General features: G+C 38.9%; 1 non-coding gene across 1 annotated transcript; it reads left to right on the forward strand.

Moving 5' to 3' along the window:
- The first annotated feature begins 18,844 nt into the window (after positions 1–18,844).
- LOC149023981 (small nucleolar RNA R71) lies at positions 18,845–18,951 on the forward strand. The gene has a single exon (XR_016171931.1). It is a non-coding gene; the product is annotated as a small nucleolar RNA R71 (small nucleolar RNA).
- The last annotated feature ends 5,859 nt before the right edge of the window (positions 18,952–24,810 follow it).

The raw sequence follows: 24,810 nt of genomic DNA on the forward strand, positions 1-24,810 counted from the left end.
TATTTCCTGGTCTCTCAGATCGCCTTTTTGGCTTCAAGTAATCAACATAGTACTATCAGGACACATGGTCAGATGAGCATTCCCCGACCCCAACTTCTATTTAGAATTTTAACTTCATGTGCTTTAGGAGACCACCGCTCCCAGGGCACTTAGCGTGGGTCTCTCGAGTGTCACGTTATCACGGATAGATCCCAAACAACCATGAATGTGGATTGGACCACTGCATCCCTTGGAGATGTCTCAAATCTTAGGTCAAGCTAGATTGGGCCCTCAACAACTGTTGATGAACCAGAAAACCCATACAAGTGTGTACTCTAGGATGTCATCATTTAATCCTCAAGTTTGAGCTTTCTGAATGCATCATATGACAAGAGATCGGTTGATGATCCAGTGTCCACCAACACCCGATACACTTCTCAGTTAGCCAGCTTGACTTTTATCAATTGCATCATCATGTGGCGTTGTTAATGCTTAGCCTTCTTTATTGACTCCTTGGTTGGTCCTCCTAGGATGGTGTAGATTGGGGTAGCCTCTTGATTCTCCTTCTTCTTCTCTGGTCTCTTCTCAATTAGTTCTAGGCTCCTCAACCTCTACCTTTCATGCTTCTTGGCTAGTGATTTCTCACTGCCATAGCATGGCCTTTTCATGTACTACCCGAGTTGTCCTTCTTAGGTGAGCTTTTCAATCTCCATCTTAAAGTTACGATATGTGTGTGATGACCACATTCCTTACGGAATTGGCGATACTTTTTCATGTTCCAATCCTTCAGCTAGGAATGGAGTTTCCCTAGCCACTTCAAAACCTTCTTGTCCAAAACTTGCATCAGAGTCTTTGATAGTTTCATGTTCAATGGAATATAGGTCTCTTGGTCAAAGGACCTATACCTTCACCACCCATTCTTATTGGTTTTTCCGCTGGAGATTCTACCTTGGTCTCCATTGGTTTTCTTATCCTTCTCACCTTTGGTTATTTCTCTCCAAGCTACTATTATCTCAGAGATTGTTGCCTACTTTTGGTACCTTTTAAGTAGAGCTACATAAGTCTTTGGCTCGTCTTCCTAGCCAATAACTGCCATCACCAATTTAAAGTAACTAATAATGCTCCAGCGGATTGCTCTTACCTTCGAACAGGAAGACGATCGGCATGACGAAGTTTGGCAAGAGAGGGACACTCATTATTTCCTATGAGAAATGTTCCTGATCCACAACATCGAAGTCATCATCCTAATCCCGATTGTCCAACTTTCTTTCAACTTTAGCCATCCACTGATCTAGCTAATCATCTCCAGACAATCATGATACGGAGACCTAACACTTTCCCAATAGGGTACTACAAATGTTGAAGACATGGTGTCCAAGATCTGATTGCAAATCTATTCGGATCTCCTGATCTTTATCATCCCTTCCCTTCTCAATGGCTTTCTCCTTATGCCCTTGGTCCTCACCACCTAAGGGCCGTCTTAGGAGGTCTTATATCTACCTTATCCTAGACAAGCGATTAAAAACACTCACTTAAGGATGACCCCATTTCCATTTTGTGTTCTTGGGATCTTGCTCCTTGGGGCCTTTCCTGATCTAAAACTTCTGCCTGTCTCAGACCCTCAATCTGATCTACTCCTTGCCGAAGTTTGGTAAGGCATTATGGGTATTTGAAGAAATTCAGAAATCACCAAGGGCATTATGGGCATTTGAAAAAAATCAGCCAAGAGAATCCTAAGGAACATCACAAACTAAAAGTTTCCTTTTTTTTTAACCTTCCCACTTCATATCTACTCCAAATTGGAAAGCCTACTCAGAATTATAATTTAATTTCCAAGAAAAGGGAGGTTCCACTAAGATTCGAACTCAAGTTATTTTAGAAGAGTGTTTTACACCTAGGTCCTTTTCGTAGACCATAAACTAATGTTGGGTCCCCTTAGTGCAATATGCTATGTGTAGGCTCCAACACTTACACCCTTCACCACCATTAAGTGTTTTCAAATTTCAAAACCTAGAAGGACAAAAATACCCCTCAAGTTGTTTAAGAACCAAAATAACCCTCTACATATCATATTTTCATTCTTATGCCGTCGAACCTAATACCTGCGACAATGACTTTGATTCTTAGGCACCACACTTACCTCCTGAAGTCATACTTTCACTCTTAATGGAAGAGTCATCAGTGCAAGCATTGCTGAGTTCAACTGGATCTCAAGTATCCAGGAGCCCAAGTCCTCCTCACCTAAGTAATAAATTGTCACATCCACCCTAATACCCGAAGAGTGATCCACAGTCACAAGATCAAGTCTCAGACAATCACATACCATTCCACACAATAGACCAATCATGAGCAAGAATAAATCAACATTATATATAATAATAAAGAGGTAAATCAAATAACAAGGATCTCAAAACCAAAATAGAGTGTGAAACTGATGTCAAAACTAAAACAAGCAACTAGAAAGGAAAGCATAGACAAAACTCCTAAGGGAAAAAAAGAAAGAAAAAAAAAGTAAGTGTCCTTAAGCAAAATGTAACTACGAATCTCCCAAGTCTCTTTTTCACGAATGTTGTTAACCAACTCACGAGTTGCACTAATCCTGGTACACACAGTCATAACATAAACATTAGTCACCGTGTGCATCATAGTCCCCAAAATCTTGTACATTGTACTGGTCTGTTACATGTGCTTCATTATCTTGATACACGGCATCTCTATTTGCAATAAAATCTAAAGCAACAAATTCCCCAAAGGGTGAGCTCAAAAAAACTCAGCAAGTAGTTCACAAGCATATAACCATATTCATTGTTTAAATCAAAACATCATATAATGTATCATGATATGAAGTGAATGCAACAATGTTACTATACTCTAATTGATGCTAGTCTCTATATGGTAGACATACATTAAGATACAACACCAACCTCCTCTGGGTAGGACTTGTCACTATGATCTCTCACTAGTTGGTTATCAATCTTGAGATCTTGGATAAGGGGTAAAACCATCCCTCTTAGACTATCACCATGGCTAAGTTTAGGTCACCTACTCTCTCATACACCATTGGCATGAGAACTAGCGCGTGTCAAGGATATACCTAGCCCAATGCAGGTCAACTACTCAATCACATCAACCTAGGTTCAGATACTTCCCCTCATGCATCTCACACTCTTGGCTTAGTATCCTCCTATACTAGAGTAAATGTATCCTATGGCTCCAACCAACTCAAACCATGCCTCCTCTTAACCCTATTGGTCATCCATATATACTGGGGAAAAAAACTCTCATGACCTCTCACGGGTTGGTTAACTGTCTTGAGCGTCCATGAGCCCAAGCCTATTTTATGCAACCCTACCAATGAATGGCCCCCACAATGTGGTTGTGTTGTCTCACAGGTTGGTTACCAGTCTTGAGTGCCCACCACCCCACATTGCTAACATGGGTCACTTGGCATCAATACCCACACTGATAGGGTGTGATATGATAAGGTACCTAACCATACTCTTCTAGACCTCCTAGTCATGGCAAACAGGAATGTGAAAAGTGCTAGGGACATCAGAAGACAGTGTCCCATACCACCACCATTGTATCCCAAGCCAAGAGTACCCAGATAAGTATTCCCCAATTCACATTCAGAACATACAACAACCTCCCACAAAGAAGTAAAAGGTTCAAATCAACATTCAAAATCCACAAACTAATTCAAGTCCATAATGCCTCAAGTTTGATCCACACATCAATATCAATAACAATCCACTTGTATTCTGTAATTTTAGAACATAAACATTTTTCCTAAGTCTAAGAACAGTAGCATGTGTATCAATATGCAAGTCTCATATCAAATAAGAAAGTGACAATGATTATATACAAGTGAACGTCCTCAGCTTACTTCAAAAGATACTCATAGGGTTTGTTCATGGTTCCCAAAAAAATCTAAAAACATGTTCGTTCAAAGTTAGAAATAACCCTAGAAGTCCTATATCGAAAAGAGAAACAAAAACCAACACTGCAGGGAGTTGTTGGTTGAGTGGGTTGCTTGGGGCAACCAGAGCAATCGACCAGAGGGGTACTGGTCGCTTGGGCTGGTCGCCGAGGGAGACCAGGCCAATCAACCAGTCTCTGAGTACAGACAGAATTGACTCATATTGTCTGTAGTTCTCCAAATTGGGTTCTAAACTACTCCAAAAACACATAGAAAATTTTGAAATAATACTAGAGCATGATCTAACATGATTTAAGCATTCAACAATGCAAAAGAAATGAAAACCTAGCGAATCCTAAGTTAGGTCTTTCCCGAAATCAATCCGGAAGAATCATTGATGAATCATAATGAATGGGGATTCACTCTAGGGCAAAGAAAAGAGATAAAATAGGTTGATACAGTAACTAGAAGGCTCCTACTAGGTCTAAACAGTAGAAGAAATCAATCACAAAAGAGAATTAGAAAGAATGGGGATGCGTACTAACCTTAGAGAAAGTTACTTGCCGCACAGAAAGCTTTTCAGCAGATCTCCACCCTACCTTTCACCTTCGCTGAGCTCTCTCAGACAGCTCTGATGTCCTCTGATGGCTATAGATCAAAAAGACACATTTTAGAACGAAAACACATTAAATAGAGCCTTGAAAATCTAAATTTCCAAAATTGCCTTTTTCCACCCGGAACTAGGTTGGTCGCCTAGGGCAACCAAGCCAATCGACTAGCCCCTAGAACATAGTTCCAAAAGAAAAATCAAGGCCCAGAAAGCCCATGGCTTTGCTCTAGCTCCTAGTCTACACTCGAAAGGGTCTTACCTGATTTTCAAGACCTTCTACATGTGTCATCAATGAACACTTGATCCATCCACCAAATCCATCAATGTCTAATTAGATCTCCTTCCAAACTCAGATAGAACTCCCAACTCAGCATCATCTCCATCCATTTCCATTGGTTCTGATTCCAATCCAATAGTCCCTACCTGGATGGACCCACAGTAGCCTTCTACCCACACTCCAGGTTCTTGGACCTACAATAAGGATTTAAGGGTTAGGATCATAGGGTATTTCACATAAATTTTCTTCCTCTCTCCCTATTTTAGATATGCAATTGCATAAAGGTTAATTCAAAGAGGGTTTTTTGCTTTTCTGACTGCCTTTGATATCTTTTTCTTCTGCAGTGGAAAAATCTTTTGCCAACTTCAAAAAGAGAATTTTATATGTTATATGCATCCAAAAAAGTCCATACAACCAAGATAGAAAGAGAGTGAGAAAGACCTTGAAGCTTGCATAATTGAATTATTTTGGGTGGTTTGAAGAGGGTTGATTCACATGAGAGATGGAGTGAATACATTGTATGTGACAAGCTTTAGTCTTTTTCCAAGCAACAGATCGACTATCTACTCAAAAATTAAGAACCCAGAAGGGAAGTCTTACATGGTGGATTTCAGGCAAAACTCACTTGTGTCAGTGCTGCTGCATAATACCAAGGTAAGTTGTGCCATAAGCTTCACAAACTGGTTTGCAAAGGATGCCTCCAACCCTCATGAGCTCATTAAAGCCATTTTTGGTGGGCCTAACTGCTACAACAACTTCGTAGACCAGCATTGAGTTATTGTTGAGACTTCTAGAGGTGAGTGTGGTGCGTCAAAATCGAAAGCCACGGCTCTTTGGGTATTAGGATCGGTGGCATAAGAATGAAAATATGATATCTAGTTGGGGGCTATTTTGGTCATTAAACAACTTGAGGGGCATTTTGGTCCTTCTAGGTTTGAAATTTGAGAAACACTTATCAATGGCTAACAATGTTAATCTAGTTGGGACCCTCACATAATATATTACACTAAGGGGACCCAATATTAATTTATAGTCCACTAACGGGACCCATACACAAAAAGGTCAATTTAGAATCAAACGTCCTAACCACTAGACCATTAGTTTCCTTGGTTAAGGTTGGCTTGGATTTTGGAAATTATTTGTATTAGGTTGAGTCAAAGAGTCCTACCAATCTAGGAGACTAGCTTATAAAAAGGAAAGAGGCTCCAGCCAAAAATGTGTTTTTGGTGGAAAAGGCTGCTTGAGGAGGAAAAAGAGAACAGCATTGCTGCAAAGGACAAATTTGGAGAGAGGCTATTGCTGGAGTTCTTTTCTTCTTCAATCCTAGAGTGATGTTTCCCTTCTTCCTCTACAATTTTCTAAATTTCTGTTGCTAGGGTTATCCTTACATGAGATACGTTTTTTTTATTTTATTCTCCTTTCATATAATTCAATTCTCCCTCTTGTTTTCTTCAATTTTATTCTTAATGTCTGAATGTCTAGCCAATATTCATGAATTTCGTGGTGTGTTTCATTCATGTAACAATGAGGAATGCATGCTAGACCTAGGATTGAAGAATAGCAAATTACATCTAATGCATAATAGGTTAGGTGGTTTGTTCGACTTTGTTTTGGACTTCTTGTGTTCAATTCAACATGTTCAAATTGATCACATATGAGTAATTGGTAGGGGACTTGATATATTAGGGATCCTCATGTGTAATAGACGAGATAATCTAATTTATAAAATATTGTCAGTAAGGGTGGAGATTAAATTGGTTGTATGAGAAAGGGGGGAATAGATCAGTAAACTATATCATGTTTGATTAATCGAAACCCCGGTGATTTTGTTCACTAATTTGTGTTTTTGTTAGAGATTTTGTTATTTCCTTCTTGTTTTGTTAGTTTAACCAGTAGCTCAACTAATTCTTGATAATTCATTCGAGTAGATAATTAAAGGTGTTTTGGAGTTAGTTTCATGAATTTGTTCTTTTTTATCCTCGTAGGAATGGCAACCCTCTTACTTTTACAGTACTTAGGTAACCCCATGCACTTGCGAGTACAAATGCAAAACGTTTTTTATGTCATTGTCAGGGATCAATTCTGCATTAAAATTACTATTAATTGAACTTACACTTTGTCAATCTAGTTTTTTGTTCTATTTTATAATTATGTTCTTAATTCATTTAAATTCTAGTTTGTTTGTTTAGATATAATCATTGTACAAAGTGTCGGCGATATATCACCAACACAGGGTGATATATAGCCCTGTCATTGGGGGGTGACACGATTCCCCCCAACAACACGACACTTGCAAAGTGTCGACAATTTCTCAACGATATATTGCCTAGTGTCGTTGATAAATAAGAATTTCGGTCGAATTTTCAACCGAATTTCTCTCTCATTTTTTTAATTTCTCTCTCCTCTCCAAACTTCTCCAAAGCCTCTCTCTCTCTCTCTCTCTCTCTCTCTCTCTCTCTCTCTCTCTCTCTCTCTCTCTCTCTCTCTCTCTCTCTCTCTCATTTCTTGCACTTTTCACCATATTTTGGTCCGATCTTCAACATCTATGAGTACATCTTGCTTCATTATTGTCGGATATCACGTTGTTTTTGTCGATCAGGAGGAAATTTGCATAGATTTGCGAATTTTTACATTCTCACAGGTAACCATTCTTCTCCAACTAATTTTTGACAAAATGCATGCCATAATGTTGTTGGATGGTTATGAAATTAAAGTTTGTTGAATATCATGAGCCGATCTATGAGCTCACGGAGTCAGAATATTTTTCGCAAAGTAATTTTTATTTTTATTTTGTGAGTAAAAAATTATATTTTTAACACTGAAAATGATTACTTTTTAACTGATATAAATGTTGAATGATGATAGAAAAAACATATGTGGAACTCCATGAGCTTATCTATGGACTTACAGGGTCGAAATATTTTTCCACCCAATAAATAATTATTTTATTTTTCAAAAAATATTACAATATTAATAAAAATATCAATAATTATAAAAATAAAATGGAGAAAACAGGGGGAAATGGAAAAAAATGTTTTGAAAATAAGTATTTCTCAAGTGTTGGCTGTGTTGCCCATGTGACTTCATCGCCAGTTTTGATATGGGCAGCCTATTTTTTATGCCGAAAAAATTGTAAAAATTTATTTTATATTTAAAAATAAAATGAAGAATTGCTAGTTAGTAGTTATACGCTTACATAGTTATACACTTATACTTAGGTACATGATTACATATTTACATCATACACTCAATATTCATACATGATTGTTTATTTGTGTAGAGAAAATTATTTTGGTGTTGTTCAGTGACATGCAATCATTTTGAATGTAACAATCATCATGTCTGCTAGTGGTAGTCAGAGGGGAGCAGGTTCTTCACAGGGTGGACGAAGACAGCCACGATCACAGGGATAGTCTGAGAGACCAGCAGCAGGAGGGAGGACTGACCCAGCATGGCAATATTGTGTGGCTATTGATGGAGATAAGAATAAAACACAATGTAATATTTGTGGGAAAAGAATCTACTCAGGTGGCATCAGCAGGTTTAAGGGTCACATCACCAGGGGTTCAAAGGATGTGACCACATGCACATAAGCCCATCCAAATGTAGTGATTTGGGATTTACATAAAGCGAAGGGGAAGGAGAAGATGATCAGAGGAGAGTAAACAAAGCACTAGATGATGCAGTGTGGGGACCATCATCATATAGAGATGATTTAGATGATGATCAGGATGTTGATTCTATTGATGTGGCAAGAGATTAGGAGGAGAGGGACACGTGATGGGCCATGGCAAAGAGCAGGAAATTGCACCATTAAGAGCAAGATATGGCCAAAGCTAGAGCTTTAGGAGCTAGTCCCTTTAAGGTTGCAGGGGCTAGACCATCTGAATCTAGGGGAGGGGTGGTGTATTTGGCATGTTTGGTAGATCACAAAGTCTGAGGGGCCCTCATACATCAGGTCCAGCACCATCTGATTATCCACGTCGTGGGGACCCAATCATGGAGCAAGATCCTGATATTTCCAAGAAGAAGGGGGCCAAGTAGCCCAAGATTTATGGTGCATGGAAAGGTATGGCCAAAAAGGTAAAAAAAGGCAATATCAAAGTGAGGAGAAGGAACAATCAAAGTGAGGAGAAGGAAGAGCTGCAGCAATATATAAACAGTATGAAACCCTTCTGAGATACATATGGATGCACCATAATTTTTTATGGATGGACCGGCCCGACGAGAAAGTCCATCATCAACTTTATGGTGTAATGTGAAGGAGAACCATTTTCTTGAAATCAGTGGATGCTACTAGTCATACAAAAGACCATAGATATATCATGGGTCTCCTATAGGATGTGATAGATGATGTTGGGAGGAAGAATGTGGTGCAAATTGTCATTGACAATGGCTCCAACTTCAAGAAGGCCGGTGAAGTGTTGATGAGTTCACCAGACTGTCATCTTTTTTGAACACCTTGGGCAGCTCATTCTATCGACCTAATGTTGAAGGACAAGTAACCAACTTCTTCTACAATCATAACACTGCTTTGGCCATGATGAGGAGATCATGTAGAGGTGAGTTGGTGCGACTTGGTTGGACAATATTCGCGAGGAATTTTGTCGCCTTGAGTAGTATGCAGGAGAAGAAGTCGGGCCTCAGATCCACGTTTTCATCCCAGGAGTAGTTAGATTGGGTTGGATCCAAGTAAGATAACAATCTACTATTTCATCTTACAAATTCTTATACTATGAGTCTATGATTATCTTATATATCTAGTTATCTACTGTCTATTGACTTAATGAGTTTGTGATAATTTAGCAAGACTAACAAAACACAGTATCATCTGATGAATTCTGGAGAAATGTTACTATGGTGTTGCAGATCTTAAAGCCTATTATAAAGGTCTTGCGTATGGTGGACTCTTCCTTGAGGGGACCCACTATGCCCCACTTGTATGCAACCCTTGACCGTATGAAGGTTGCTATAGAGGCGGCAAACCCTAGAGGGCATTGGGCTTTCTTGGATATTGTGAATGCGTGATGGATTGCTCATCTGATGTATCCCCTGCATAGGGCCGATAAGTAAATATTGTGGGTTGTTGACTTGTAGTTGTAGGTATTGGTAATTCATTCAATCCTAGCTCTAACTTCTAACTATAAGCTTTTTTAATTGTGCAGCCTATTTTCTAAACCCTAGATATCAATATAGTGAACATTTGGGTTGGACACAAACTTGTTGGATGCACTATTACAGGTGATTTCGGGGTTGGAGCCAGATCCGATGCCCGAATCATTTTGCCACAACGAGGTGAGACATCGGGAATTTTAGACAATTAAAACTTGTATTTATTGTTTAAAGAATTTAGCTAACCAATCAATACAAATTATAGTACTATTGCAGATCAAGTTGTTTAAAGGACGCATTTTGGTCCTTTAGTGGAGATGTTGTTGTACGGGGCAATGAAACCAGTGATCCAAGTTAGATACTTAGATCTTTAGATGCATAAATGCATTATTTTTTGTAGATAAGTTGATTTGATGTTAAGTATTGAAGTTCTAAGTTTCTAGCTTAATGTTTTTTGTGATAATGCAGCCGAGTGGTGGTATCTCTATGGCAACAATGCTTCAAACCTTCGAAGATTGGCAATTAGCATCTTGTCTCAGACGTGCTCTGCCTCTAGATGTGAGAGGAATTGTACAATCAACATGATCCACTTCAAGAGGAGGAACTTGTGGGAAGTCAGCGCCTAAATGATCTAGTGTTTTGTCACTACAATATGAGGTTGAAGACACAACATATCAAGGAGCAGGCTGAGAATAGTGCACAGTACATCGATCTCGATGATATATTTAAGGTAGGCGCAAATGACCAAGATCCCCTCACTCAATGGATATTTGACAGGGGTGAGCCGGTGTTGGACCAACCTGAATGGAGGCCTGACCCAGAGCTAGCTCGAGTTGCAGGGGTTGATGTGGATGAGTTTATGGCCTCTCAAGATGTGCAAGCACATGTAGAGCTAGCTGCTACTTTTGATGAGGATTGGATGATGGCACCAGGAACGCAGGAGCGGCAAGATGACAATCCTGATGACACACTCGCTCCTAGTCAGTCTGCGAGGGATGATGATGGTGGTGGTGGTGGTGGTGGTAGCGGCGGAGGCCTTGAAGAGTATTTTCATGTTCCACTACCAGAGACACAGCAGCCCCCACTCAAATACACTGGGAGAGTCATTTCACATGTGCCACCCAAGATTATAATCATAGGGATGAGCAACATCGTGGTCATAGATATCTTGATAGGAGCCACCAACAGAAGGTGATTGTGTCGCTAACCAATCAAAAATAAAATCCTATACTAATCTAGCTAGCAGAAAGTACAGGGTTGAACTATGGGGAACTAAAAGGCTAAGTTACTAAGATTGAATTCAACAAACTAAATTTAAACTAAATCTGTTAATTAATGCAAAAACTTTAACTATGAATACGTGAAGATCTTTTGGGATTTTGAATCCCCAATGCTTTTCCTTAACCGATATAATTCTATGCTTCAAAACAAATTAAGATGGTCTTCCTAGATATGCCCTATCTTCGCAAGACTATCGTCCTTTGCCGAAGCTTGGCACGCTTAGTTTGTTGAGCTATAGAACATCTTTGGCCAAACTCAAACACAATCTGTCACATCCACCTAGCTGGTACCCTATCTGGCATACCCGAGTGTGTGATCCACAGCCCCGAAGATCAAGTATCGAGGAAATCATCCTCCCACATAAGCAATAACATAATCATGAACAGATATAATCAATGTGTAAATATTACAAATAAAAGATCCAAACAAGGAAATGAATAACAATATAATCAGAGTGGAAAAATGATACCAGATGTAAACATAAAAAATGAGTAGAGTGAGGCGGAATCTCACTCCACAGTTACATCGGAAATGTAGCACGTAAGTCTAAAAGAAATACAAATGTTCTCAAAAGAAAGAAAAGGAATGGAAATCAAACTAAACTAAGAGTCTTCTACTCTATAGATAGCGTCTTCAAAATAGTGGACTTCATCAATCCAACTAAGACATTCCCACTCCACATTAGGTCTAATCGTAGTACGCAAAGTGATCGCTCGTGGGTAGCCAGCACCTTGTGTGTAGTACGCTTCTTCAACTAGTGCTTCTTCATATTGCCCTTCATAGTAATTATTACCTGTAGAGGAATCTAACACAAGAGGTTGCACAAAAAGGAGTGAGTTCGAATGAACTCAATAAGGCAAGTTAAATCATAACAACATAAATAACATGCTGTAGAACGAAACAAAATGCAATGCAATGCAATATGAATCAGACAATGTGTGTATGCATCTAAACTCTATGTATGCTGGTCTCTATAGGCAGACATGCTTTAAGTCATAGCACCATACTTCTTTAGGAAGGTCTCATCTCACAACGCCGATTGGTAGTGGGTCCTTCATCCCTCGGGACAAACCATGGCTGGGGGTTAGGTCACCGCTCTCTTACATCACCATTGGTCTAATACTGGCGCATGTCAAGGTTAAGCCTAGCCCAATGCATGTCATCTACTCATTCATATCAACTCAGTTCCAGATATGTCCATTCCTCGCCCCTAGCGATCCTTTCCGGTATCCTTCACACTAGAGTCAGCATAGTCCCTGACTACAGACTCATCAATCCTATTGATCATCCACATATAATAGACGGGAAGCTCTCATGTCCCCTCACGTGTTGGTTACCGGTCTTGAGCGCCCATGAGCCCAAGTCTACTATATGCAACCCTACCAATAAATGGCCCTTTTCAGGTATCCACAATGTGATTCATGTCCTCTCACGGATTGGTTACCAGTCTTGAGCGCCCATGAACCCCATTGCTACCACGGGTTGTTCGGTCTCAATACCCTTCCAAATCGGGTCTGATATAACGGGGACATCCTAGCCAAACACTGCTAGACAGCCCTAGTTATGACATTCAATAATCCGGGAAAGTGTCGATGGGCATCTTCGGAGAACATCCCATACTATTCCCTCCGATGTCCAAGGACAGAAATGTCAAAAGGACATTCCCCAATCCCAAATCATACCTAATCAATCACATTCTCAGATCAATCACATCATACATAACCGACATCTCATCACATAAAAGAATATGTAAAAGTATTCATTAACAACATACATGAGTAAGCATACATATATATACTTGAATAATGAAAGAGAAAACATAAGTAAAGTGCTACTGTACTTACAGTAGTACATCATAAATAAAAAGTACAATATCAGTATCATATCTAAGAGTTTCCGAAATCAAAAACTAACATACACGCAATCTATGTCATTATGAAGATAATTGTCCTTACCTTAATTAGCGTTGATGATTATCCAAAGATCAAAGAGAGAGGTTCCAAACCTATCAAATAAACCCTCGGCAATCATAGATACAACATCAGGAAAGAAGCCTAAAAGATTGGAGAGCAAACGAATCAAATCGAGCGAAAAACAGAGCTACTGACTTGCTTGGTCGATTGGTTGGTCTACTGACCCAGTCGACCAACTGAGTCGGTACGAAGCAAATCAGTGGATTTTGATCCGAAACTCAATCAAAAGATTCGAAACTTCACGAAACTTGGAGGAAACCTTTAGAACAATATTCTAACCCTAAAAGAGTATAGATTAGGCCTTAATAATGATCAAAAACACTACCTTCTAATTTGAAATCATGGTTTCCCCAATTGGGTGAAAACCCTAGAATTCGATGAAAAATATACTATGAAATCATGGAAAAGATCAAAGGAGATTAGATCTAATTCTAGAAGAAGGTAATCAAAATCAAACACAAATACGTCATGAGAATTGGATTCAATCATGTTAAGAAAGTGATTAGAAAGGGTAAAATTAGGGTTTCAAAAGGAGTTTATCAAGGATTAGGGTTAAAATTATAATGTTGATCATAAACCCTTAAGAAAAGAATGAGATCATGGAAGAGATGGTTGCAAGAATGCAGCATCTTCCTCCCAATCTCAATCAAGAATAAGATCGTAGAGGGAATAATTCACAACACAGAAAGATCACTAACCTTGGATTGACAGATCGGAGATGAGAAACTTCAGATCTCACAAAGATCCTTCGAAATCACGAAAGAGAGCTTTGAAAGAGTCTTCCCACATTCTCAGAGAGTTTTGGAGGCAAAGGATACTAATAAACACAAAGTTAACTTAAATAGAAAGTTAAAACCCCTAAAATTGGAATTTCTCATATTTAACACCCTATTGGTCGACTACTTGATCAATTGGCCCAGTCGACCAATCAATCAACCAAGCTGGTCAGCAAGGCCCAAACAGGGAATTGGAGGCCCAACTCAAGTCCAAACCTCATGGGCTTCTCCCAACACAACAAATGACTTATCTAGTATAGAAAAATGCCTTCAAATCATATCTAACTATATTTCAAGTCCATCAATTAGGCTCACCTTCGTCAAGCTCCAGCTTTCTTTCCGGATATGCACAGACTTCCAAGTATGGAACTCCATCATCAATCTCCATGTCTTCTACTAAGATGGCCCATAGTTGGCTTCTTCCTTTGCTCCGGGTCTTTGGACCTACAAACAACCAGGTTTCAGGGTCAAGGTCAAGGTTAGGATAGGGTTGGATTTCACACAATCAACTAGAAGATATAAAAAAATCAAATTAATGAAATAAATATGGTTCATCTACATCCCAAAGAAAAGGAAATAGCTACTCATTATCACAAAGTTCATAAGAAAAATAAAGATGAAACATAGAGAGAGAGAGAGAGAGAGAGAGAGAGAGAGAGAGAGAGATGGTCTTCTTCTTTAGCAATGAGAGAGATGAGAGCCAAGATCCGTGTTCTCCGTCTCTCCTCTTCTCTGTGGCTGGCTTCTCTTTTATGTCTCCCGCACACAATGAATCCCCCCTCTTTACCTGTCGATTCGACCTTTATTCGTTCAGAATATGGAAAAACTCAAAACAAAAAAATTGTAGATATTTTCGATATCGTTCCATATTGAATCACCACAATCCGAGCTCATACAAGAGAGATATGCCCAAAATACTGAAGGTTGGTCTGTTTACCCGATTTTCAGATTTATTACCAATTTTGTTCCTTAGACCTCCACCTATTTCCAATTTGGCTAAGATCTCACTTTTCATGATTTATTGGGCAGCAAGATTGAATGCCATGATTTAAAATCCACCAATATCTAATATATTTTTCAACTTTACTCCATATTATCTCTAATAATCAAAATCACCTTTTTCCTGAAAAATACACAAAAATAATCAATTAGCTCTTTTTTAATTAACTAAGTATGGGAAATTAAATCAAATAAATAATGATAAATGCATGCTTATTAAATACCCCCACACTTGAGTGTTTGCTAGTCCTCAAGCAAAACGAAACAATAAATGCAACAAGGAAAATAAATAAAGAAAAACCTAACTCACTTTCGTAGGAATCACGGTTACACTTAGCAAGTGCAACAAGCCTTTAAACCCATAGGTTATCCTAGTGGACAAGTTGTGTCTCGTGAGCGTTTGCAGAGAATATAGACACAAAATTCTTAAGTGCTCTTCTAATTATTCTGGCAATAGTAAGAGTAAAAATATAGATTCCAAGACAAAGACACTACTCCATTAAAGATTGAAGGGAATATAGGCACCCCCACACTTAAGCTCTTTACACCCTCTCTTGAGTCTAGCTCTAGGCAAACAATTCAATCGAAAAGTCTCCTCTTATCTTCAGTCTACCAGTTCACCCTCAGATAAGACTAATCTAGGTACCAAATAATACCAAGAACTCAAGATCTAAACAATATTGACCTTCTTAGACATTTCAATTTTATAAGCACATCAATTCACTTATTTCTTTAATGCTCACAATTCTAGTCCATGCAATGTCTTGCCTCTTAAGCTTTCCAAATGGCCTATGTAACAAGTGTTGGTCAGTCGCTCTCAAGCCAAATGGCCTTAAGGGACTAGGTGTAGAATACCCCTCGAACTTACTTACTCAGGCCAACTAGGCTACAGGCCAAGACTAGACCAAAGACACCCCAACTGTTTGACATGAGGCACGATGTTGGTGACACTGAGACCCAGTTACTAAGAAAGAGGTCTAAACTTTAAACTTCAACAGATTTTTTCTTCTTTTTTTTATTTTTTCTTTTTTTTATTATTTTTTCTTTTTTCTCTCTTCACATTATACTTCAATTCACTTCACATTTAAATAGTCTAAAATCGATCTCAACTTGTCACCATAAGCACAAGGTAATACAAGACAACTAGATGATCAAACCTTTCAGACTACCTAGAGTTCCTATTTTCCGATTCAACCTTAGTCTCAAAATGTAAAACCCATTACTATTCTCTCAAGAGGTGCTCATCACATCAAATGGAATTTCTAAAACCCTTAAACTCTCATTTTGTATCTAAGCAAGGAATTAAAACATTTATCTTACCAAAGCCAGAAAAAAATGAGGCACTTTTTATCTTTGTGACAATGCTATCAACAAGTCTTACTCGAGTTGACACCGCCCCCGTCCCCCCACACTTAAATTATGCAATGACCTCAATGCATGCAAGATATAAAAAAATTATAGAAGCAAATAGAGAAAATAATGTACCCGATGTTTGAAATCGTGATAGAGCACGCAATTGTAAAACCTAACAACAAACAAAGAAAAGAAAAGAAAAAGAATAAGAAATAATGTCTAAACAAATGAGTTGCCTCCCATAAAGCGCTAAGTTTAGAGTCTTCAGCCCAGACTCAGTGAGAGACTCATGAAGAGTCTTGAGGCAAGTCTTTTAGGTCCAACTCATCAATAAGTTGGCCATCAAGTAGGCCATCCACATAAAGCTTAAATCGCTGACCATTAACTTGACAAGCATGTCCAATATGTGAGTTTCAAATCTTGTCAATAAATGGCAAGGGGAAGTGATCATTCTTGGTAACACTGTTCAACTTTCGGTAACTAATGTAGACATGGCAACCTATGGCGGTACGATTTGAGACAAGATCATTGTTGTCATTTGGATCCACATGGATGCTAGATTGTGTAGGGACAACCTGGGTAGGACTAATGGGTTGGGTAGATGCAACCAATGGAGGTGGAGGCTCAAATATAAATGTGAATGGTGACTGCTCCAAAGAAGTGGAAGAGTCCAACAATGTGTTGACTTCCTTAATATTTAGGTCAGACTCCCCAAATGGCAAGTAATACTGCAGGGGATCATCAATAACATGTTTGGAGTATAATCAGCCACTACCTCATCAATAAGGTTGATCGCAAGGCACTCTTCATCCCTATTTGGGCTTAAGGATGCATTGAAGATGTTGACTCTAAGTTTCTTATTGCCAAATGATATGTCCATGACACCCGATCTATAATTGATGCAAGCATTTGCAGTGGCTAAAAAGGGCCGTCCAAGAATAACTGATGGTAACTTATTGGTAGTTGTATTGTCCATATCTAGGATCAGAAAATCAATAGGAAAATATAGATCAACCTTTACCAAAACATTTTCAAGTAGTCCCAAGGTCGTTTGATTGAGTGTCTATCAATTGTAGAATCACATTAGTGGATTTCAAATCTCCTAGACTAAACCTAACATAAACTGAACCAATTAAAATTCACATAGGCTCCCAAATCAAGCAATGCTTTACTTATGGATATATCTCCAATGATACATGAAATTAAAAGTGTACCTGGACCTTTAAGTTTAGGGGGCAGTTGGTTGGAAATTACTAAGCTGACTTGTTTAGTTAGGTGCATAGTTTTAGGTGTCTGAGTCTTCAACTTACGCTTTTGGGTGCATAAATCTTTTAGAAACTTAGCATAAACTGGGACTTGCTTGATAGCATCTAATAGTGGGAGATTGATACGAACTTGTTGGAATAAATCAATCATCTCTTGCATCTTAGCATTCTTTCTAGAATCTGGAATTGAGGACTCAAGAGCTTCAGGGAAGGGGGCTTTGGGAGTGTAATGTTTAGGAGTAGGACCCTCTACAATTAGAATGTGCAACCCCTTACAAGGAAATTGATGGGGAATACTCACAGTTGGTGTTTCTTTACTAGGCTTGTGTGCATCATCGCCAGTCTCATGGGTCAAATCAACATTTTCTCAATTCTCAAGATCAATGGGCAATGGCTTAGGAGATGGCAAAGGTGCATAATATTCCTTCCCACTATGTGTCACAACAGAGACTGCTTGAACTTGTTCTTTCCTAGACCCAATTTGATGATTAGGTTACCTATTGGTTGACTAGGTAACTGGCCAACCTCCCTCCTACTGATGGCATCAGCTAGTTGACCAAGTTGGATTTCCAATTTGTTAATGGACTGAGAATGGGAATGCAACAATTGAGTGTTTTGCTCTAGTCCACTAAGTGCTTTTAGTACCTTATCCTCAAATGATGATTTATTTGAGGGTTTCAGAGTTAATGGTTGCTCATTCCTATAGGCATTTTGTTACATATTAAATGGAGGTGGCCTATAAGGTATTTGATTAGAAGGATTGGGCATTGAATTTCGCCATGAAAAATTGGGGTGGTTTCACCATCTTGGGTTGTAGGTATGGTAATATGGATCATTGCCCAATTTAGAGACTCCTTAGGCCAAATGTGCATACTCCTTAACAAACTTAGGGTATTGTGTAGCCAAATAGCAATCACTAACATGATAGGATAGGCTAGAACATAAAGCACATGCTTCAATCTGATTAGGTGGAGAGGGACTTGTAGGAAGTGGAGATGGGGTTTGTTGTCCTAATGACAAGAGATAATCCAATTTCTTAGATAGCAAGTCAACCTTAGCACCCATCTCAACGGTAGGATTGATCTCATAGAGACTGCTCCTTTTTGGTTGCCCAATGGATGGAATCTCAATCCTAGCTGCTGAAGCATGGGGTTGGGAGTTTTCACTACGGGTCTCAAAAAGTTCTCATGCCTCATTCTCATTCTTGTGCATGAAAGTCCCACCACAAGAAGAATCAACCATTTGCCTATGTTGGTCTCTAAGGCTATCATAAAAGCACTGAACTAATTGCCATTTAGGAACAGCATGGTGGGGGCACTTTCTAAGTAATTCTTTTAGTCTTTCCCGTGCCTCGTGAAATTGTTCTCCTTCTTGTTGGGAGAAACTTGTTATCACTCTCCTAAGGCTATTGGTACGGCCAATAGGGAAGAACTTTTTAAGGAACTCCTGTTGCATTTCTACCCAAGTGGAAATTTTAACATTATCCAAGGAATGAAGCCAATGCTTAGCTTTATCTTTAAGGGAGAATGGGAAAAGCAATAACCTTAAAGCATCGACTGAGAGGTTTTGAATTTTAACCATGGAGGACACCTCCAAAAACTCATCCAAGTGCTTATAAGGCTCTTCATTGGCAAGTCCATAAAAAAATGGTAGCATTTGATCACAGTAGATTTTATCTCATATTGAGCCGCCTCTATGTCAAGCAACTTAATACAAGAAACCGGAGTATACGTTGTAGGAATGAAATGCTCACTCAAGGACCTTATTGGAGGCTCATAGTTTGCCATGGTTCTTTGCCTTCTAAGGTTGGCCAAGGTCTCTTCTAACTCTAAGTCAAGTGTGGTCAACCCAGGGTTTAAGGATCGACGACCATACACATACATAAAAGAAAAAAACTAAATAAATAAAACTAAAAGAAAATAACTACAGCAAAAGAGAGAGTTTAGGACATACCTGAAGCGCAATCCACGTGATCTTTTGAACAAAAATTACACATGTGGGATCGGAGGGATGGGGAATTTTTAAAAGTTAACCTAAACAACCCAATCTAATGCAAATATTACAATTAAAATGTCATAAACACAATTATATCTAAGAAATAAAAGATAACAACCTAAACTAATTATCCAATCGCTACTCTTGCAGTTTCCTACAAAACAAAAGAAAAAGAGATTAGTTAACAATTAATTATAAATAAAATTATAAATTAAAAACAGTAAAATTACTCTAAAAATTATGCTTAATTGACAAAAATCAATCCTAGCAACTGTGCTTTGGTTCCCCGGCAACGGCGCCAAAATTTGATCGTGTCACTAACCAATCAAAAATAAAATCCTATACTAATCTAGCTAGCAGAAAGTACAGGGTCGAACCATGGGGAACTAAAAGGCTAAGTTACTAAGATTGAATTCAACAAAATTAAATTTAAACTAAATATATTAATTAATGCAAAAGCTTTAACTATGAACACGTGATGTTTGGGATTTCGAATCCCTAATGCTTTTCCCTAACTGATATAATTCTACACTTCAAAACAAATTAAGATGGTCTTCCAAGATATGCCCTATCTTCGCAAGACTATCGTCCTTCGCTAAAGCTTGGTACTCTTAATTTGCTGAGCTATAGAACATCTTTGGCGAAACTCAAACACAATCAACTAGAAGACATAGAACAATCAAATTAATGAAATAAACATGGTTCATCTACATCCCAAAGAAAAGGAACTAGCTACTCATTATCACAAAGTTTATAAGAAAAATAAAGATGAAACATAGAGATGAAACATAGAGAGAGAGAGAGAGAGAAGAGAGAGATGTGGTCTTCTTCTTGAGCAATAAGAGAGATGAGAGCCAAGATCCGTGTTCGCAATCTCTCCTCTTCTCTGTGGCTAGCCTCTCTTTTATGTCTCCCATACACAATGAATCCCCCCTCTTTACCCGTCGATTCGACCTTTATTCATTCGGATTTTGGAAAAACTCAAAACTAAAAGTAGATATTTTCGATATCCTTCCATAGCATCTTGAATCACCGCAATCCAAGCTCATACGAGAGAGATATGCCCAAAATACTTAAGGTAGGTCTGTTTATCCGATTTTCAGATTTATTACCAATTTTGTTCCTTAGACCTCCACTTGTTTCCAGTTTGGCTAAGATCTCACTTTTCATGATTTCTTAGGCAGCAAGATTGAATGCCATGATTTAAAATCCACCAATATTTAATATATTTGCCAACTTTACTCCATATTATCTCTAATAACCAAAATCACATTTTTCCTGAACAATACACAAAAATAATCAATTAGCTCTCTTTTAATTAAGTATGGGAAATTAAATCAAATAAAAAATGATAAATGCATGCTTATCAGAAGGGGAAGGGCCATGGGAAACAACAATAGCACAGAGGTGGTTATGATGATGTCACCTTCCCACACGAATCTTATGGTTACGGATCCTATGGTTTTATGTAAATCCTTCGGATCCGGCAGACAACTTAATAAGAGTGATGGGGTCCATGAGCTTGGATGAGTCTGTAGGCTCCACATCTGGTTATGGGCCTACTTGTATTTATGGTGTCCCTCCTTCTCATGGACAGTGTGGTATGGGTATGGGTATCCCCTCTAGTACTTCGCATTATGGGCATTCATAGGGCGTTAGTTACTATGAGCTTGGTCTCTCGAGGCCAATGTCTATTGACTAATCCATAGACGAATCCATACGTTCACAGTCATTGGCACCAGCAGTAACATCATCAGGCATGCAGCACCTTCCTTGGCCCTATTCTCACTTCCCTCACATGGGAGTTCTCTTGGAGGTGGAAGATGACCGCTATAAAGTTGCAATTGACGATTATCTAGAGCACTATCAGTTGTATGAGATGGGATCAGTATGTAAATTTGTTGGGGGATTGGAGACAGCACAATCAAATGGAGTTCGATCCACCTAGGCACAATACTTGGAATTGAGAGTTGGAGACTTGAGATGATTGAATGATTCTATGTATAATAAATTGTAGACTTTAGATGATTTCGTTTATATGAGTTTCCAGACTTCTAGTTTTGCGGCTTTCGCCTGCATACAGTCTAACATGGGTTGATTAAGAATATTAGTTTAGGTGATGTTTTAGGTCAAAATAACACCCCCAATGTGTTTATTGGCCTCAAATTAGGCTCCACATCAAAATTCAAGCCAAAAAATTACCCCAAATGCCCCTCAAAACGGGGGGTCGATTTTTCATCGAACTCCCTCAAAAAGTCGCCCGAAATTTCGACACCAGCTGAAATTTTGAACCTTGGATATAATTTTGCTACTTTTTTTCTTTTCTTTTTTTGCTGTAATTTTATATATGTTTTTCAGTTATTTTGTAATAACCCTCATAATCCTAACCCAAAACCCGAATTTGAAGGCCCGAGCCTTTAATTGGAAGAAGTTATGGGCCATCTGAATTGAAGCCCATGTTTTGGCCGATCTGGACGAAGTTGGTGAAGAGCCTGCCTTATTGGGAACCAAAAGAAGATCTAGCCAGAATCCGAATGGATGGGTAGGTGGATATCCAGTGCGAGAAAGTCAAATATGGATGTTGTCTATGAGCAAGGTAAGAGCCTCTACATGGGTTAAGGTTGTAGTAGAGCTAGGGATCAACCAGAGAGTAAAACGCCCGAGAACTAAAAAGTAATAGGGGCGGTTGCTTAAGGTGGTCGATTGGCCAAGCAACCGCCATCCTAGATGGTTGATTGAAAATTTCTGGCAAAAAATGCTTGTTTGGCTCTCCAAGACCTTATTTATGGCCTCTAAAACCTAAATTAGCATTATTTTAATGTTGTAGACTACTGGGGAAGGCTACACCGTTAGAAGACACATGGAGAAGAAGAAGACCTCGATTTGCAAGGAGTTTCGTGGAGATGTAGTTGACCATTGACTTTAGAGAAGGTTAGTTGGACTACTCTCTTATTCTATTAATTTCTTCACCTTAGAGAGTAGTCTTTCTTTTGCATCTTTGCTGGATACGGATTGGAGATGAAGAATTATTATTTCTATCGTTCCCGATCGAATTGCCAAGAGAATAGATCTTATGTCTATTTTAATGGTGGTTACTCTCTGGAAGGACATTTCTTTTTCCCGATCTGTGTCAAGTTTTGTTTTCCATTTTCTCGTTGTTGAAGAGGTTTCTTTAGTGCTCTAAGAACATGATTTAGACTTGAGATCATCCCAAAAATTTTCGAAGATGGATGATCAAAAGTCTGAATTTTGGACTTGGAAAACTACTAGAAATGCTGGCAGTCGCTTGAGCTGGTCAATTGATTTGACCAACCGCCTGAAGCAACCGATTGGGGTCCAAACCCTGTTTTGAGGTTGTTTCTACTTAGTTTGAATCAGAAACTCAATGTAACTTAATGAACATAATCTAGGTGTTTTCTAGGATCTGCTGGAATATTTGTTTGTGAGGACTCAACATGTTTATCCGATTTTTCTGCTAAGTCAGGTAATGACACAATTACATATATAGCTAGGTTGATTGATATGCTAATCTGTTATTTATTCTAAACGTGCCAATGACTCTATAGCTTGCTATAATTATTGTCTTGATTGTTTACTTATTAATTATGAATTATGAATGATGCTCATTGTACTTGTATTATTTTCATATTGTGGACTATTGTTGTTTGGTGTGACTATGACTTGGGGGATATCTAGTTTGGTATTCCTAGCTTGGGACATTAGGGGCTATGGTATGGGACATTGTCTCTGGTCCCAAGTACTTTTCATAGTTGTTGTCCTTCATGACTAGGGTGTCCAGATGCATGTTTATGTTACATGTACATGTTACTACCCTTTCAGCCGAGTGACCAATGATGGCAATGGTGGATCCTGTGGGCATCCAAAAGACGGCTTAGGTGTCTTGAGGAGACACAGGTCCACTGTTATCATGCAATGGTAGGGTTGCATATGTCACACCCCAACCGCCGGTATCGAACCCCATAGCCACAAGGTCCATAGTTACATCATCAATAATAAATAATACACAAAATGCCATAATTCATGAGCAAGAACAATTTAATAATTAACTAAGGAAATAAATTAATCCAAAAACCCAACAAACTGAAAGATATCAAAGAATGTCTCAAAAGAGCATATCCTAAGGTAGGTAACAAGATAAGTAATAAGATTTGTGACAGTGGAAGCAAAATTATTCAAAGAAATGTCTCATCATGTTTTATTATTTTCCTGCATCTTCTTAGGTTACTCTATCTTGTATTTCTCAATCCAAGGAGTCATAAGTCCTCCCTTCATAGACCGATCCAAATGACCGACGACCTGGGCTCTCTTCCCATCAATAGGTATCATAAGAGCATTCCATGCACCTACAGGAAACTTCGAATTGTGCAAGACCATATCTCATTGTCGCCTCCAATATCTCTTCAATGGTGTTCTCCCATGCATGGGGAACTTCTCCTATTTTTGTAAGGTCATCTCAAGAAAATAAGATAATCCACAAAGAATGAGTTCTGGCGAACTTGGTAAGGCAATGAGTCCATATATCCCACAATCATATAGTGAACAATAGATGAAATAGTAATATGTTGATTTATGAAATGCATCTAGTAATCTAACTATGTGAGTCTCTAGCCAAGCAAACATGCTTTAAGATAAAACATCAGCCCTCCTATGGGTAGGTCTCGTCATTCTGATCCCTCGCAACTGAATACCTCTATTGGGATCCCGGGCAAGGGGTATAATCCTCATCATCAACCATGGTTGGGGTATAAGTCCACATTCTCTCACCACAACTATTGGTCTGAGCATTGGTGCATGTTAGGGATTCTAAACCCAATGGAAGGTCCTATGGTAACACACTACATGGGGTCCAAATACATTTCCTCATACCTAATGCATTGTTGGTCAAGTATCCTTCTTCACCTAGGAATGTAAACCCTCACTGACTGATTACCTCTGTTGAATCCCATTCCTTAACCCTATGGTCATCCACATATTTTTAGGCGGATGCTCTCATGTCCCCTCACGATACCCAAGCCGCCTATTGGGCATCCATGAGCCAAACCCTAACATATGCAACCCTACCATTGTATGATAGACAATGGAACACTAAGTCCCCTCACCGACTGGCTACCGCTGATGGATGATACATAGTCACATCACTACTATCACAGGTCACTTGGCTTCAATACCCCTGCTGAAAGGGTAGCAATGTGTGTGGGTTCCTAACCATGCAATCTAAACCTCCTAGTCATGTAGGACAACAGCCATGAA

This window comes from Hakea prostrata, chromosome 2 (assembly GCF_041222555.1).
Source record: "Hakea prostrata isolate BN-2017 chromosome 2, UWA_Hpros_2, whole genome shotgun sequence".
Lineage (NCBI taxonomy): Eukaryota > Viridiplantae > Streptophyta > Magnoliopsida > Proteales > Proteaceae > Hakea > Hakea prostrata.